This window comes from Lissotriton helveticus, chromosome 11 (genome assembly GCF_964261635.1).
Source record: "Lissotriton helveticus chromosome 11, aLisHel1.1, whole genome shotgun sequence".
Classification (NCBI taxonomy): domain Eukaryota; kingdom Metazoa; phylum Chordata; class Amphibia; order Caudata; family Salamandridae; genus Lissotriton; species Lissotriton helveticus.
Window position 1 is genome coordinate 91,625,279 of NC_136072.1, and position 19,349 is coordinate 91,644,627.

The window sequence follows — 19,349 nt, forward strand, 5'->3', positions numbered from 1 at the left end:
GAAAACCTTTACCGAGCATATGCCTTTAGCATTCATGCTTTTACAATGAAATTCGTTGCAAAAGCATGCATGGTAAAGGCATATTCATTGTTAAAAAATGTGTGGAAAGGTATTGCGTGGTAAAGGCATGCGTTGCAAAGGAATGCGTTGTTCCGTCATACAACCTGATAAAAGTGGTTGCATGACTCTTTACATCTAGCCCTCCATCCACTGACTGGTTAAATAAATAGACTGTGCATTTACAGTATGGTGGGATGTTTGCACCGGAAATCACAGGATGACAGTAGGAAATATTCTGTGCAGTTGGACTACCCACCTCTTTTAGGTTATAATTTCGTATAAGTATTATGCAGACAGATTCTCTGCTTCAAGAGTATATTTTTTGGGGCGGGTGTTTTGTATAGCACGAACTCGACCCGAACTTATCATAGAGCTTTACGTGAGCACCAATTGCGTTACAGAGTTCATTTTGGTAGGCACGGGGAGATTAAGTGATTTGCCCAAAATCACATGATGTTGAGCATCCCTGCCGAGATTCGAACGCTGCTCCCCAGCTTCGAGGTCGCCCGTTCTAGCCGGTCGCCGAGATGTGTTAAGTGTATTAGAAAAGCAATAGTAGTGGCCCAACCGGAAGTCCTTTGAAAATACCCAGCTCAAATGAAAATAATAGCCAACTGGCTGAAAAATATAAATGAATGCATATATTAAAGAGGAAACAAAGGTTTAGAGGTACATGCTAGCAAAGAACACTTAAATATGTATGCAAGACATGCCTGATAAATCCTTTCAGAACCATACTAGTTTATATGATAGCAAAAAATACAAGACAATCACCTTAAATGGCCCAACAAAATCTTGGTTATTTGTATACAAACCCATCAAAAATATATGTGGGACCCTGCAACAGCCACTTTCATGCTTGCAGAGGGAGATATGACACAGGCTTTGGACCAGATTAAAATAAATACGGGCAGACTTTTACAAGGGAAAAACACAAATGTAGGTATGATTCCTGAACCCAATGGTGTGAGCAGGGTCAGGCTTGCATTTCATAGCCTGCCCTGCTTGCAGTTTAGAGCAGGGATACACACCAGCTGCTCTAAAAGGATTCCATTCCATTCAATAACTTTATTTCGGTCTCCAGGACCATAAAAGTACAGTTCATAGCAACATAAAAAAGACAATATATACATTTATATCATAGATAGTACACCATCATAGAGATACACCATTATAGAGCAACTACGTATGCCAATGTATGGAAAGAAAACTGTACATTTGTAAACGAATGAACCTGATTTGAAATACATGTAGGAATTCTCCATCAACCTAGACATGATTCGGTATTAAAAGGATTCGCTTTCACGAGCCGCGTGGTCCAGTCATAGGAGCCACCCTCGATCAAGTAGCAGCATTGACATTTACAGGCCATAAAGGACACTGGCATGCTAAAGCATTACATTATAGGCATTACCCTAATTGAGGAGTAGACATGTAATTCTGCACCCCACTGCTCTTGACCTACAAGAGTAGTGGACTGCATGGGGCATGGCACTGACAGGGGCCATTCCTGCCACAGGTCCCTTGGCGCATGAACGCTACCATGATTAATAAAAATAAGGGATGCAGTAATATGAGGCTGTCTTACCCCTGGCACCAAAAGCAACATTTGTACTCTGCAACATTTGCAAGTTGAAGACACTTTTATGCACCTGCAGTGTAGGTTTGGTTAATAAATCAGCGCATGAGTGAAATAAGTTTGTCACCTGCTGGTGGCCGTGGAAAAAATGTATTGTGGAATATGTCCGATAATGTGCTCTAATTAAGATTTTATAACACCCAACTCAAGCTATTCACAAGTGGAACTTTACTAAAGATTGTACATGATTTTCCAAGATTTTCTCGTTGGTCTGTAGATGACCTCAAGAAAACACAGAAAAAACAATGCAACATGTTTCATCCGCGGCTCCTCCTCTATGGCACCCCCCACCCCCAGCAATTGCCTCAGAACACCAGGAAAGGACAAATAAAAATATATTATCGTTTTATTTTTCCATTCCTGCTGAATCTTTGGGGGCGGAACCATGGGGGATGACAGACACAGGAGGAGTGGTAGTGCACTGTGATCAGTGCCCATGACGCTGTGTCCAGCCGTCTCAGGCCGGCCAAATCGGCAATGCCACTGAAGCTCTCTCCGCCCCAGCTGTATTGGAGAGAGCAGGCACAGGTTTCCAGCCTCCCTCCCAACTCCAGAGCACTCAGGCCAATCCTGACTTTGCTCTCTTGACATGGGAGCAGGATCAGGATTGGCCGCCGTGGAGTCTGGGAGCCTGTGCGTGCAAGAACAGGAGCAGAAGAGTGCGACATGGCTGGCTGAAGGTACTATTTTGTACCTCTGACCACCTCCCCCCGCCTGCTACTCAAATACAACCCCAGCTGCTACTGACATTTTTAAGAGAAAATAAACTTAAGGTGCGAAAAAAGTCCATACAAAGAGTAAAATGTTATTACCTTGGCTAGTTCTAATAAAATGTGTGAAAATTGGAGAAATCAGGATACAGATTAAGTATATAGTTCAATTGGGTTTAGGGTCCGAGTTCTGTAACAAAGATATGTTCGATGGCCCATTAAAAGTGTAGGATAGTTTGAATTGTTGCAAATGTTTACACAGGCCATTTCTGTAGGATTCTAAAAGAGGGTACAATCTTTATTGGTGGGTCCACTAGAAAATGGTGCCCTGAAACAAAGTTTAGTTAAGCAGTCATTGGCCTCAGAACACTTCAAAGAAATCTTTACACTTTAAAGATTAGCTGGTAAGGAACCTTTGGTGAAGGACTTGTGAAAACAAGGGTTTTTGAAGTAAATGTTTTCCAGTTACTGCTTGGATTGGAGGGTGAAAGCATAATTTTGAAATTTTTGAAATGGTAATTACCTCCTATGGTAGGGACTTATAAGTGATGTGCCAGAGTGCCAGGGCACAGTCACTTACGGCACACATCTGAGCAATGTTTTCCTACTCAGAGGTACTCATTGCTGGAAACAGCCTTAAAGACCATATCAATCTGGCTTGAACATACCTCTGAGTTGACGGAGTCGACGGAGGCGCCTCCATACTGCTGCAGAACACAGCCAAACATTGACTCCAAACTCAAGCTTGCCGAACAAGATTATCCGGCAGGCCCTCGTCTTCTCTGGACTTGGCTACAAGCATCTCCCATATAAGAGAACTTTACCTGACGTGAAACTCTAAAGTGTTATACTAGCTTTGCTCATCAGCCTTTTTTATTTTACAGAGTTTTATATAGCGCGAACTTGACCCAAATCAGGTATCAGAGCACTTTACATAGAGCCAGTTGAATTACTTGAAGACACATTCATTTTTGTTAGGCACGGGGAGATTAAGTGATTTGTCCAGAATCACAGGATGTTCAGCTTCATTGCCGAGACTCAAACCCAGTTCACCCAGATTCGAGGTCGACCGCCCTAGCCGTTAGGCCAGCTCCTCTCCTTAACTTAACTTCTGTCACATGCTGAATGCATCATCTAGAGTTTCTTCCTGTTGGAGAGCCTTGTGCAATTAAAGAATGTCATTGACACTGACCTTCCCTAGAATTTCTTTCTAAATCACTATTGGGATATTCTCTCTATTTTGTCCTTTTTTGGACTCTATGGCTTGTTTTTGACCAGTGATGCTGGTTTGCAATAAGCTAAACTTTGATTGCATATTACGTCCGGCATGATTATCTTGGATTTCAATGAAGCTACCATCACCGGAAGAAATGGGTGCTTCAGAGAGGCTTTCATTCATCGGTGTGTTGAATATCTTAGTGTAGATGCGGTACATGCTTGGATATACTGTGCCAAAGCTTTGATCACGATCCCATTAGAAAGGGGAATTAGCAGAGTTGAAAGGTGCCAAAAACAACTTGGAATGCAAGTACTGACTGTGGGATAAATTATCGCGGAGCCACAAACAGAGCAAAAATGACTACTTTGCTGAGTAGCTGAGGACTACACTCAAATTGAGAACACGCTCAAGGAAAGGTCTAACTCACATGCACTGAGAATACCACATTTTTCAAAACACTTAAGATCCACTTGAGTTCCTTAAGTCCAAAACAACCAAAATGAATGAATCAGCTTATAAATTAGATAGCAAAAATGCTACTCTTCCTCTATTCCACATGGACAGCAGTATACTTATACCACATGGCGACACTTACAGTCTGACGATGCTATGAAACTGGCCATCACAACAAAAGTATCCATCCTATGCTCAGTTGAATGCTTCAAACAATTGTTTCCCTCTCCTTTGACAGATAACACAAACTTGACATAAAGCCATTCCAATTGAGGGGAGGTCATCCAAGCCCTTTGAAACACACCATCATGGCTTCCCTCTTAGCACATCTGAAGAGTTGAAGGCCATGGCCACTGACCAGCACTCTCTGATCTCCTCTGCCCTAGTGACATTGAGGAACAGGAAGTTATGAAACAACCGCAAAACCATCTGAAGATAAACCATCTCCTTCATGAGCATGAGTCAGGATTCAGTCTGCGGGAAATCAAGAATTCACATGTGGCATGGATGAAAACAAGAAAACTGCTTGAATACTCTTCACCCGCTCCACCTTCCGGGCACTGCTCACCACATCATTTTCAACAAAGGTCAGAATAAAAAATGCAATATTTGCATCGGCTGTGCCAAGGATGTAATAATTACTCATCACCTGCAGCAAAAAAACAAATCAGGACCAGGACACTGGAGTTGACCGCATAGCCAGTTACATGTGGCATACCTCAAAGATCCGACACCACCCCTCCCCCATCTGCTCTTGCATCCAATTGCACCCGGTTGCAAACCTGCTGAATAGCAACAGGTAAACTTCCTAATAAAGTTCATTGAAGACACTCCAATCCAAATTTGGTTTGGAATCAAAAGAGGACTCGGTGTGTTCAGCCACATATAACCTGCCACTCTTCATGGATAGAACCAGTATGGAGGTTGAAGAAATTGGAGAAGGCCCCTACCCCAGGTCCTGGAGCCTTGTGAACAAGCCCATAAAAACTATTAATTGTTCTGCAAATCAACCCAGTGGTCAACGGTGTCAATATCTGCAGCTACAGCTGTTCCAAATTTACTACCAAGTGGAACTGACCAGAACCCTCGTCAAGATACGGTCTCTACAACAGGATCATCGGTGACACAGGTCTCACTAAGAAACTTAAGAAAGGCAACAAAACAGGCAGCCTGCATTTGCTTATAACTTTGTAAGCTGGACCACATCAAACATGCCTTTAATGTACTCAAGTGGCTGCTGCTGAATGAGAAAATCTTGTTCAAGGTCCTTTGATGGTTCACAAATCCTAGGCCTCTGGCCCAAAATACTTAAATGTGGCATCACAACTGTCCACTGTATTAACCAGCAAACCATCAAGAGATGGAAACATGGCAGTAGGTCCCTGGGAGTATAAGGTACATAATTGTGAAAGTGTCCTAGCTCTGAGAGCTGAACCACACTTTAACTTCAGAAAAGTAAGCTGTTTAGATGCTCCTTTAATGGAGTCCTGCATAAAAGAGGGGATGTGGTTTAAGAATATCATACATGGTTCATATCTGGACTCTAAAATCCACATTCCTTGCATGAAGTTGCTGAGGTGTTGAGACCCTCAGAACCCCGGGTAACGGGGTGACACACAAGACTACATATAAACTTTTAATGAATAAATAAACAAGGGCTATTGACCTTTTCAATGCACTTTGTATGCGCTACACAGTTGGAGTTATGCACAAGTTGTGTAGTTTTGCAGATAACTAGGGTGGAGAATACTGCAAAATATTCATATTTCAGAAGGATAAGGATACTACATGTGACATTCTGTATTGCTGAGTCCTGAGGAGTTGAAGGTGCCTTACCAAGGATGCTTCGACTGATCTGGGTTGCCTACGTAAAGAAGTTTAGAGGAGGTTGGAAATATGACTTTTGTGGCCCAGTTTCAAGTGATCTGGATACAGAACTGTAAATGATGCTGGTGGCTAGTTGGAAAGTGGGATTCAAAGAAGAGATAAGGGGTTGCTCATAAAGGAGCTGTGAGTAGATATAGTGGGATGCAACTAGGGAAATGTGATTGGTGAACATGGATCAAGACCTCAATGGGATTTTGTAGATCAACGGTAGGTCATTGATCCTTGTCATTCACAGGCAAGATAAGTGGACTTTCTCAATTAGGTCTGTACAGATGTCCCTGCACATTCAAGGACACATTGTGATTAAACGAGTTTATTCTTATTTATTGTTCAGGACTATTATCCTTCTGATCTCCAAGGGGGGTCTCGTCCTTCAATTTATTATTCTTCCATTTTTGTATTTATGTTGTATATGTGTTTTATTACTGTGTCTTTACTGGTGTGTCACACCTACCCCCCTGTAAAGAGCTCGGATACCCTCACAGGACATGTTCACGCTATACAAAACTTAAAAACTAATTTACTGCCCACTATCCTTTTTAGCAGTATTCAAGCCCTAGCTTAGATGCAGTGGCAGAAGAGAGTATCGCACAACCACTAGGAAAGTAAGGCTCTGCTCAGGCGTGATAGACACAATATATTTATCAATGCATTAATTCATAATAACACAGAACTCAACCAGTCAAATGTGTCCAGCATGAGTCTTTCTTTGGAATGCCCTGTGCTACTGCCCGCATCCGGCCTCATCAGAAGCGCCACACTCAGGGGTAGATTAGGATCGCGGACGGACTTGAGTCCGTCCGCGACCCCAGAGGAGGAGGAAACGTCCGCATGGGCTGCGGCGTTCCCTCCGTGCAGATTAGGATGTGACCGCCAGGGTGGCGGTCACATCCTCTATCCTTAACATTGCGGCGGGTGCAGCTTCAAGCTGCACCCGCCGCAATGTTAAAGATGCATGCATCGCATTTGCGTGCACAAAGCGGCAGGCACCGCGCGGTGCCTGCTGCTTTGTTCACGCAAATGCAGGGGGGGTACCATAGGTACCCCCCATGTGCATCCCCCACCCCCCTTCAACCAGTGCAAAAAACACAGTTGATGGACAGAATGTAGAACAATGTCTGTCCATCAACTGCGTTTTTTGCAATTTTCACCCCGAGTGGGCTGGGTATGCTCAGACGTGAGTCCCAGGCTCTCCACACCACTGGAGTCAAGCTATCCAGGCTGATGAAGGCTGATAGCCAGAAACCGGTCCTTGGATGCTTGATACCGGTCTGGGAAAGACATGGCTTGGTAGTTCGGACTGGACTGTTCCCATGAGGCACAGGGTCAGAGCTGATTTGCATATAGCCAGTGTCTAACCCAGGGTGGTGTGGAGTGCAAAAAAACGATGGATTTAGGCCCAGATCCTTGTACTGGAGTGAATGTATGACATTGTTCTACATTCTGTCCATCAACTGGGTTTTTTTGCAATCCTTAGAATTAAGGGCATAGTTATTTCTATGTGGTTATTCACAAGAAATGTGCAAAGCGTGCCCCACAATGGTCGTTACACCCATCTTGGACATTGAGAAGGTAGTGTGGTAATTGGGGGGATAACCTGGGGCAGAGAATGGAATTTCGTAGAATTGAGAAATTGGGAAGTACGCAAGTTGGAAATGTTTGTTAATTATGCGTTGCGGCAGGGTTACGACCAATCCCTTTCTTTTCCGAATATTTATTTAACTTTGATGAAGAAGTAGAATATTAATATTTATAAATATAAGGTTAATAATAAAACAAAATATCTGATAGAGCACCAAGGAAACAGCCAGCACCTTCACCTGCATTCCAATTCATTAAGCAGGGTTCCACTATTATGTTCAAGGTAACCAATCGCGGACACAATTTTAATCAAATTACAAAATGATAACTATTTGAGATCAATATGTTGCATTAAAAAGTGAACACGAAAAACCTGAGTTTTAAATCTCGAATACAATGTTCCCAACACTGCACAAAAACAGATCATGTCACATTCATCAATAGAGCAATTAACAGGGCACGAAAGTTTCAGAACAGACTGTACCGCCTCCTCCATCCGCTTCTCTGGATCACAGAGCGACATGCATGGTTTAATTTATTTAAAAAGAAAACAAGGGCAGGGTGCTAAAGTACTTCTAAGGAGTACACCACCAGAGCGACTGAATGACGGGCCTGCCAGAAAACAAAGCTCCCTAGTCTGGATTCCACCTCATGCCTCTTTCTTCCTCCACCCTACACGACCTGTCTCTTTATGCCAGTCTTCTGGTTTCCTTTTCATCCCTGTTTTCTCCCTTTGTCACTATTTCCTCTTTCTTTGCCCATTTCCCGTCTTATATTTCTTCATTTGGGGCAATACTGATGAAGAAAATTAGGTCCTGGTTTCCAAACTGAGTGTTAGTGCCCATCACCTGCAAGCACCAGCACAAATTAAGCCATACTGCAAGGTAAATCAACTACGCTAACCAGCTCCAAGTACAGCCTTTCTTGCCCCTCTTCAGGAAGGGACTTAATACATTCACTTTAAACTATTTAAATATAAACTATTTAAATATATATATATATATATATATATATATATATATATATATATACATACATATATATTGTTGTAGATAATCATTTATTTTTGGCGTAGGATATTTTTGTTATTTGGCTAGTCAGTTAATCTGCAACTGCTTGCTATCAGTGAGAACAGGGTTTTTTCTCCCTGCGCAATAGGGCAGTGAGAATATGGGTTTATTGACATTCACTGAACAAGAACAAAGACAATGGACACAAGTTATTAACTTTGCTAACAGTCTGCAAAGTTTACAAAACCAGGGTAACTGCACAAACTGAACTTCTCTGCACTGCTACAATTCTCACAGCCATTCAAATAAAGTTATTTCCAGTGCTTAATTTGAGCTAGTGGTTTCCGGTGCTCAGCACCCGCACTTACTTGTCAACACCAGCGCTTGGGGTAGTCTGCCACAAGGTGGTGCTGTCTGGCTACTTTAGAGCAGACCACAACAATAGTTAATTGCAATAGTTCATTATTAATTCGATATACATAAAAAAATACTATTACCTGTCGCCCTAGCAATTCTTATAAATTTGGAGCCTGAAATAGTCCGAATTGTCACACTTCTGATGGTCAGTAGTTGTGGTGTTAATATCAATGACAGCATTTCAGGGACAATGTGTGCTGCAAGCTACAGTGGCCTCCTGACGAGAGCCCTAGCACTTTAAAAAAAATCTTTTTCTTTATTTTTTTTACAAACTAAGCTCTGGTTATTTTCATTGTTTCATGAAAAAACAACTCCTCTAGCTCGAAAGAATACACATATTTTAATACTCACATTGCAGCAAAAAGCGATGGTGTTTAAAACCCTCACTTTTAAATACATTGCCTCGCTGCCACACTATCCATGCTTCCCCTGTCTGGCGTGGCTCGCCAATCCAATCATTGTGTCTCCCTGTGCATTCTGGTACCAGTAGTTTTTATTTCCATATTGTAAATTCAAGCCTACAAGTTCTAGAAAGAAAAAACCTAGTCACACAGGACAGAGCTAGATTCTCGTCGGTGGTACATCGATCTGAACTGCCTAGTATTATTTTTTTGAAGTTTTTCACATTCTGCAAAACCCAGAGAAGCATTATACAAAACAAATAAAGTTGTAAGACACAGGGTCAATGCGAAGGAATGCAAAAAACAAATACGCACAACTCATCACTTGAAGGACCGCAGAGAGATGACTTAATTATTAATCAATGAATGGAATTCAGCACACTTTCATTCATTGTCACTGTTAGGAGGATGTTTCATCCCCGCGTTCCTTCCGGGTTCTGTTGTTTACTTATGGCGAGTTCACCTACAGCTCGTGTGAACCCGGGGCCACGCGGACGGCGCTGCATTCCTCATGCGGCTGCTGGACAGCGCTTCACAACCAACAGAGCCATAGAAACGTCACTGGAATGCGAGGTATTCGGCAACGCGTCAGGTCCCAGCGCCGACCAGTGTTTCACAAGCCCGAGCAATTTCACTTGCCTCCTGGCGGGCCCATGCAGGGGCCCTCTTCCCCGACCCCGGCTTAAACCAAGACAAAAGGGGGGCCTGCGGCCCCACAAGCACATCCAAGGCATGCTCCTGTCCATTATAACACAGGAACTGCAACCTAACCCTAACAAGCATTTGCAATGCAATAGGTCTCGCATTTACCCGAGTTTCAGCTTTTGGCTTTGTAAATGAGATGCCTTTTTTTGGGGGTTTTAAAAACCAAAACCTAAATTAAAGGCATTACTTCCTCGATGCACAGCCCTGCCTTACAATGCACAATGTTTCTCATTAGGTTTCATTTCTGTTCCTATTGTGAAGCGCTCTGACGCCTTCGGGTAAAGTCCGTGCTATATAAAAATGCATAAATAAATAAATAAATAAATAAATAAATGCACGGGCCCGCAGTCCCTTCTACCCCCGTTGTAGCGTGTCATAGCAGGTGGTGCCTGGAGGGAGGGAGAAAACGCAGAAGCATGCTTTGGTTAATATCCTAACAGTGTGGGATAGCTTAAGAGGTCCGACCAAGTCAACCATCCTAGGCATCAATAACATAACAAACCCCCCCCTCACTTTGACCTTCAATGATGGTGGTTATCTGACTGTGTCAACCCCCTGCGTCTCTCTCCCCTCACTGGATACATTAGTATTATGTCTTTGATTATATCTTTATGCATCCTCATGTCCTGCGATGTTATGCAATTTTTATTTTCCTTTGTGTATGTAAAGCGCTCCGATACCTATGGGTCTAACTAGCGCTATATAAAACTTTATAAATACATAAAAATAAATGTGCTTACTGCGGAGATCAGCATGCAGTCTGCAGTTTTCAGCTAGCCACTTGCAAGTCACCCTTACCATACAGCTTAAGGAAGGGCTGCTGAGCTGAGGAGAGGAGAGATACCAGGAGCTTTTCTACACCAATGACCGCTGGGTGCAAGGACGTGGGAGCAGTAGTGTGTAAGCAGGAGACAGGCGTCACTTTATATAAGAGAATAAAGGCTCATGGCCGCTTGAAAGCAGACCACTCCATAAATGAAATAAATACATGTCCACAGCCGCTATAGGTGAAGCGGACCAAGCTGTAAAGTAAATAAATACATTAATAATATAAAAAGCGGGTGGGTACTGCGATGTCATGGGTGGACTAGGGGAAGAGCATTAAAGAAAATAGTGCTCACCAACTTCTAAAGCAGACCGTGTAACATCACCAGTAAAAAGTCCAGTCATTATGGGAGGTAACAAATGCAGACAAGACGGTACCAAGGAGGGACTAACAAGTCTATTTATGAATCAGAAGCCAGCATTTACGAAGGACAATGACGCAATCCAATGACAAATATGGGCAGAGTGGGCGGGGCTTCCAGTGCACACTCTAATACAGCATGACTCGTATTGCGAGCAGTGCATGCACGCTGCCGCTAGGCTGGACCTAAAAATAAACATTAAAAAGGTAAATGACCTTTGTCATTGTACCTTATTTTTGGTAGCAAGAAAAGGGAGTTTGCATCTGTACTGATGGTGAAAAAGCAAGTGGACATGAAATTGCACTATCTTGCAGGAGGTAAAAAAAAAAAAAGAAGATGTACATCATTTCTGGACACTATTTAAAACGAAGATAATTTAGAGAAATTAAAGAGGAAGGCCAAAACTATTACCCGATTCCCTCTTCTATAAGTTGTGATATATTGATTGGCGTGCTCGAGGCATGTACCCAGATTACATACCAGAAAAACATCCAAGAAAGAAAACTTTTTTCCCTTTACAATAAACCCCTCTCTTCCAAAAAAGGAACAAGACACTTCCAGTATAGTAATTCTCTCCCAGGAGGACTCACAAAGCCTGGAACTGAGCATTGGGATGCTATGTTAGAGTTACAAAAATAAGATTTGTTAGAAAGACCCAACAGTGATGAAGGCGTCTGAGCCATGCCTAGCAGACAGGTAGTGTCAGTCCATGCAGGGGGGTGGCCACCGGTTAAATGGACCATTCACAACAGCAGTGTCTTTTCCAGCCTCCTGCTCAGACTTGGAGCTGGGGACCCAAAAAGGAGCAGGGAGCAGGACTGGGTGCGGTCATCAGCGCCACGTGTCACACGCTACAAAGCTGAAGGTCAAATGGTTAGTTGAAAAGGCAATGGATGGCACCAGGACTAACTCAACTTGGATGGGCTTGTATGCTAGGAGTGCAGGTGGTGCCCAGGTGCTTAGCTTCAGGGATGTGTTTGGGTCGTTACACCCCTGACTAAACGTACTATTTAATAAATAGTTGGGTCCAGGAAATTTCAGTGGGGTACGATAAGGTAAGACACAAAGGAGGGGTAGAGCGGACTGTTATTTAACCTGGTCCAGCATACATGTCCGGAATAACAATAGGGCAAAACCAGTATGCAGTTCCTCACAGTGGGTGCAGGATTTGAAGTTAAAGCTAATGCTCAAGGGCATCCGCAGAGTCAAAATGGTATGGAGAGGGAACCTCTCCTTCGGAAAAAGACCCTCACACACCCAGCCAGCTAGGTGTCTTGCTGCTTCATCAGCGAGTCTGCTCCTTATCAGGTCGGCGGTGCAATACTCGATCAGGCACCCGTGATGGGACCTACTTGGCGGAGATCTTTTTTCCTTTTATGCCGAAATTGCATGAAATTATGTGAAAAGCAGAGCAAACCTTTGTCACAATTGTTGAATGCAAAATGCATCCTTGTATTCATTTCAACACAAGCATATATTTTGCACAAAAAAAAGCGCAAAAGCAAATGTGTTGAAAACGGCAGCTATTCCCATTCTGGTTGTTCGAGAAAGTCCCATGCACTCACACTAATTTTTTTTCTGTTAACGGCATGTTATTACATGATGTGGAGTAATAAAGCAACATGAAATTACCAACAGTATGTAATATTATATAATAACAGTGCAAGGGAAATCATACCCAGGCTTATTTCAGATCACTGTATATCTTTTTGGTAAATGCCAACAGTTGAAAGGGTGTTAGGAGACCACTATTCCTTTGGAGCACCTCAATTGAGATAAAAGTCTATAACATAACCTTTTGTTTGATAATATAAGTGTGCACCAGTGTTACCCAGCCAGCATTGCATCTGTTTCAGGAATGACAAAAGCGATTGGGTTCTACTAATAATTTCATATATCACTATACTAATTCACCACTAATCCTTCTTGAGTTATGGAGTAGCGTGCTACTCACTGAAAAGCGCGTTGATGCCTCGTCAGGGGTATAATGTAATACAATACAATTATTTCTGTCTGCTTTTGGATGTGAACGATTTTTGGAATCCTTACTGCCGCTCTTCATATTAATCAGGTCTTTCAGTTCAGACTCGATTAGCGGTCTGGATTCTTTACAGCAAATATAAATAGAGCACATTAAATGGAGTACTTTAAAATAAATTAAAGGTAATGTTGTTGCATGTCAGTAATTAGATACATACTTAACTCTGTTTTAAGTTAAAACATATACGTGTTTTTCTTTATACCAGCAATGTTCATTAATCCTAGTAGCCAATCAACTTCATTATTTAACTTTTAGGGTATTCTAAAGAGCAATTCTAAAGAATCCTTTTAATCCATGCCACTCTTACATTGTACATACACTTATAGTAACCTTGTGGGCTTTACTGGTCATTAAAGGCCCGCTCCAGTATTCAAGCCACGGGTTATGGCCGACAGCACATGAGTGGGAGTTAAAAGGCTGGCAAAGCTGCTGCACCAAGAATGAAAGCTAGGAGAACAAACAATAACAAAAAAGCCTTGGCAAAGCTAATAGGTTTTGGTTTTTATTTATAAAATTAGTCAGACCGATTGGCTTTGCCAAAGCTGTTGGGCGCAATGAATTTCTATTTTAGCAGGAATGCTGACGGGTGTGCTGAATCTCGTCAGCAGCAACTCCCCAGCAGAATGCGGTTGCTACGGACGCTAAAGTGGCGTTCCTAGAGGAACATCCGAAGTCATCCCTAGAAGTTAATTTGACTCAAAGTGAACCACTAAGGATTGCAGTGAAACAAATAGCAAAAAAAGGAAACATTGCATTTTGTATGAAGCACGTATGAGATAACGAAATGAATGTAAGAAAGATTTGATGATTAAGTGTACTTTTCATATGTAAAAAAGTCCCTCGTGCACTTCTAGCAGATGGAAGAATACAGACAAGCAGCCAATAAAATGATAGGGAAACTAAATGCTCCTGTGAGCTGATCCAAGATGGGATTGACAACATTTCCAGCAATGGTTAATTGGTGAAAACATAAGCGCCGGGGCTCTCATCAGGAGGCAGCTTGCACTGTCCCATTGCTCTAATAAGCGCCGCCTATAACCAAACTAACTACTAACCATGAAACCCTCTAAGTGGGGAGAAGATGTGGTGTAATGGCCAGAGTTGCTGACTTTGGAGCTGGGCAATCAGATTTGAGTATCGGCAAGGGCTCATCATCCTGTGATTCTGTGTAAATCACTTAGTCTCCTCATGCCTACAAAAAGAGTCCTCAGCTGGTGCTTATGAAAAGTGCCCCGATACCTTTTGGTCGAGTGCAGAGTCGGACTGGCCATAGCAGGCACCGGGCAATCCCCCGGTGCGCCGCTCTGGTGGGGTCGGTTTTGCTGCAAAATCGGCCCTGTACCAAAATCGGCCAAACCGGCCCGGCAAAGAGCTCGGCAGCGATAGCCAGCCCCCCACCCCCCTGCCGAGCACTTTGCCAGGGCTGGTTGTGATTCCCAGTCCGGCTCTGGTCGAGTGCGCACTATGAGCGCCGGTGTTGACAATTAAGTGCCGGTATCTGGCACCGGAAACCACAGGCTCAAATTAAGCACAGATTTCAAGCCAATGGATGACGAAGGTCACCAAGTAACCCAATAGTTTGAACAGGGCTGAGCCAAATACTGCTCCATGTATTGAACACAAGAGGTTGGATTTCTCGGACCAACGCTGGCTCATGGGAGTTAACTGGGGTTGACCACTCCCATCACTGATACTTTCATCTCACCACTTTCACAGTTCCTATTATTTATTGCTCAATTAGTGCCAGGCAATGCCCCAACTGACATGAATGAACAGCAGGCGCTGCTAAAGCAGCGCGGGAGGAAGAGTACCAGCTGTGGAAGAAGTGAGTGGGAAGTATCCGGAGCCTCAGCTTACCTCTTGGCTCTGCCAAATTGCTTCCATTTGCTTGCCAAGGGGCAGGCATGGGCTGGCAAGGCTTCACCATCCCACTTTTCATGACTCTGCGACGGATGAAGAGTCATGACGAGAAGGGAAGCATCTGCTCCTTTCCCTGGAGCGCAGCACAGCCACTGTTACCCTTGCACAACTCCACATATCTCCAGAAGAGTCGAGAGAGAGGCAGAGGCAGTTTGTAAAGGCAAATTAGAACGTTGGGAGCTCCATTGAAGACAATGAGTTCTCAGGGCTTCTAATGGCCGGTAGAAGCCCAGAGCCTCAACATTCCAATGTTTGTTCACAGCAACAGCTGTGAACAAAGGCCTCAAGGAGCCAGAGAGCATTTCAACCCCCTCAGGATCCAGGAGTCCTTTGTTTTACTCCTAAGAACATTCTGCCCCCTAGGGGTGGAATGTTCCAATAGCCTTATAGCCAACAGTAGCTGTCAATACCGGCTGTTAAAGGCCCTCTCCCTTGTTAAATGCTTTTGGCTCAGGCCTTTAATGCTGGAGCGGACCTTTAATGGCCGGTATAGCCCACTACGGTGGGCTATAGGCTTTGGATGTATTGACGCAGCAGGCCTAGACCAATGTTTATAGCCTGCTGCTACGCCATTGTTATCAATGGCGTGCAACATTCCAATGTTCTAATGCACACTACACAACGAAATCATGGGGTGCAGGTCCCACCTTATCTGCAACATTCAACTGCTCTCGAAAACCGCACTGTGGTCAGAGACACGGGCAAAGCGGGATCTGGCCAAGAGCCCCAGTCTTTCATGGGGGCCCCTGATAAAGCCTGTTCTGTGTCTTGCCTTGATGACCTTGCATAATTCTTAAACAGATGCTTTTAAATACCTTTTTAGGTCGAGCGTAGCGAAGGGACCTCTAGTATACTTTAGTATACCTATTTGGTTACTGAATATGTGGACACGAGTCGGACGCGCACATTTTCCGTCTCGGATTTGGCCTCGTGAGCGCGCTTTTGCTGGTGGCTGTTTGCTGTGAATGTGTGCGAGCGCTTTCGCTTTCGGTTATGTACTTCAAAGACCCTCTTCTGTATTTGGGCATTCTTCCCCGTGGTTACCGACTCTTGTTTCTTCTAGTTTTTTTTTGTAATTACATGTTACAAGTGAATGCTCTCTTGCATAATAAAAGGTTTGCGTCTTTTATTCTTTACACTGGCGTCGCTCATGTCTCTCCCAGGAGGCATACTACTCATATTGGTTTTTGTAAATTTACTCTAAAAGTCTAAACTGGAAACACTATTTTTCCCCCCAAAGTGAAAACTTTTTGAAAAAGCTAAGTATCTAATGTTAACCTTTTTAGTAATAATGAATTCATTGACTGTAGCGCCGCTGGTTTCAGAACTCGCTGCCGTAAAAAAGTGACATTCATTCTTTTCGGTGAATAGTGCCGAAGTGTTTCCGTTTGTTGGGAACGGCGCGTTATTCCTGGCGTTTTACACAAGGATTAATTAACAGGTGACAAGAGCTCGAGCGGAGAAGAAATACATTGTAAAGAAATATTTGAAATAAAGCTTTGTATTAATGAAGAATCGAATAAAAACGTGTGAGCGCAATTATTTACATGTGTGACACTCCCCCCCCTCCCCCCACCCCCACCCCACACTCAGTGCCTTCTCTCCAGTATCTGCCGAGGCGCTGCAGCTTTTCACAAGTGTCACAAGAGGCTTCGCCTAGTCTGCAGAGGCAGGTCTGAGTGAGTATAGGAGGGGTTAATAAGTGCGCTTCTGAAGCACCCACCATTAGTGCAGGTTATAAAACAGCGTCTTTAGCTCACTGAAGCAGCTCACACAGTGTCATTGTGGTGAGTCCCCTGGCTGACAGTATGTGGGTCCCAGAGTGTATGTGAGGGGTTAGTGAGGTGCGCTTCTTAAGTACACTTGTTCTTTGTTTTTGTCACACATTTTGTGTTTTCTGGAGATATCTTTTTTCACTTACTTGGGTTTATCTATGTCATGTTCTCTCACTTATTGAGGTTTGGCTTCTCTCTGCTGTCTCTGCGAAAATGCCCTTTTAAGTATTGCAGTGTGTGTGTTAGGAAAATATCTGATAAGGATTGGCACTCAAGGAATATGTACTGCGTGTCATCTGACCGTGATAAGTTGGCTTGCCTGAGAAGAGCTGAAGCCAAATTGTCAGAGGCTGGCTTGATACTACTTTGTGGACATGTAAGCTGTCCACAGAGTTTGAGATGTCTGGTAAGCCAAACAAAGAGTAGATGGGTACATCGTTCTTTGGATGCCCTCTGTGCTTTTTGTTGGTTCTAATTGTTATCCTAAGTATTTAGGGAGATCCTGATAAATGAACCAAATGGGATGGAATAATGTGTGAAAATATGTTGACAAGCACGTGCAATATTCTAGATTTAACCAGTGGATTCCCAGGAAGAGCGTTTCCAAAATATTGGGAAACTCATAAGGCGCTAGCACAGCAGTATGGTGAATCCGAGGGGATAGCATAATGGAAACCTTACGGTGTAAGTCTGCAAGTCCAGTGCTTTTTTTTCAAAAGGAATAGTGGTCGGTCTATCAGTCATAGGGTTAGCACTGCATGAATTAAATATGCATGCACTTTGCTCTTGGTAATAATGACATCTAATGGGATGCGTCCACTTTCATGGATCACCCGTCTCTGTTTTTGTGGCTTGTGAGGTACCTTTTACAATATTTGTTAATCTGTATGGTACTTTAAGTACAATAGTGTGCTTCAGACAGCTGAATTGATCACAAGAGGGCACAACATAAGGAGACTAAATTGTCTACGTATCTTAATTGGTTTCATTAGCATTTTTTTTCTGATTTGCCGTGTACTGCAGGAGTGGGCTTCATGCTCCATGCACCATGCCAAGCACCAAGACTACTTCCTTTTTGAAATGGTGGAGGGGCCAGAAAAGGCCACATTTCTACTGTAAAAGGACGGTTTCACCGGCTCAACACGGATTTCCTCTTGCCTGACTTTATTTAGTTAGACTCCACAAGAAGGAAGCTTAAGTACAAGGCTCTGGATCGTTTCTTGATGAGCCTGTACTCCTGCAGAATCTGTTTCTGCAATAACCAAGAAATTATCAGGCATTTTGGGGGCAATGACATCCCCTGATAGGGAGAGTCGTCAGATAGATGTATTTGGTAAGAATATTGCACCTCCGGAAAGATTGTACCTTCAGGTTGCCAATGCTACCTACATTTTGTGTTGGTTGGACAGAGGAACTTTGGACAATATGGAGTCTTTCTCGCATACCGCCCCTCCATGAGAAGCTGCCCTGATTGAGGGGCCAGGCAACACCTAACAAGCTGATTCACATTTCGTCAGCTATCACTGAGATATGTACATGTCAGGTGTCACATGATTTGACCTTCCAAAGACATGCCTAGTCTCGAAACCTCAGGCTCTTCTATATATTCACTCTCCCGTTTTCAGTTCTTCTTACTTTGGCTTGTACACACAATTAGATGCTGAGGAAATTGGCAAAAAAGTGTAAGTGAGGCAGAGGGAGAGGTAGAGCTTTGCCTAGGTCCCTGCTGTTCCCAACAGCATCAACCTAGTCAAAGTCTTGTTTTTCAGAAGTTTGCAGCACAGGAGAATCCTCTTAGGACAGATAAGCGGTGTACTGTAGATATTTTCTTTGTAAAAGAAGGTATCAAAAGGAACGAAAAGGTCGGTTCTAAATTTAAAGTACCCAAACAACCTTTTGTTCAAATAAATCTCAGCCTGGTGACCCTAATGTCTATCGCCCTTTTTCTCAATCATACCCTCACCCTCACACACCCTCACTCACCCTCTCACCCTCACTCACCCTCACACACCCTCTCACCCTCACACCCCCTCACCCTCACACCCTCACACACACCCTCACACACACCCTCACACAGGTCACCCTCACCCCCGTCACCTTCACCCCGTCACCCTCCCTCACCATCCCACCCTCACACCCCCTCACCCTCCCACCCTCACACCCCCTCACCCTCCCCCCTCACACCCCCTCGACCCCACACCATCACACCCCTCACACACCCCTCCCCCTCACTCCCCCTCACACCCCCTCCCCCTCACACACCCTCACCTTCACACACCCTTACACCCCCTCACCCTCACACACCCTCACACACCCTCACACACCCTCAACCTCACCATCCCTC

The 19,349-nt window shown here is 43.7% G+C and overlaps 1 protein-coding gene across 17 annotated transcripts in view; it reads right to left on the reverse strand.

Annotated features, from left to right (window-relative positions):
- TNIK (TRAF2 and NCK interacting kinase) overlaps positions 1-19,349 on the reverse strand; it is an 808,148-nt gene that overhangs the window by 688,437 nt on the left and 100,362 nt on the right. The gene's annotated exons all lie outside the window — the stretch shown is intronic.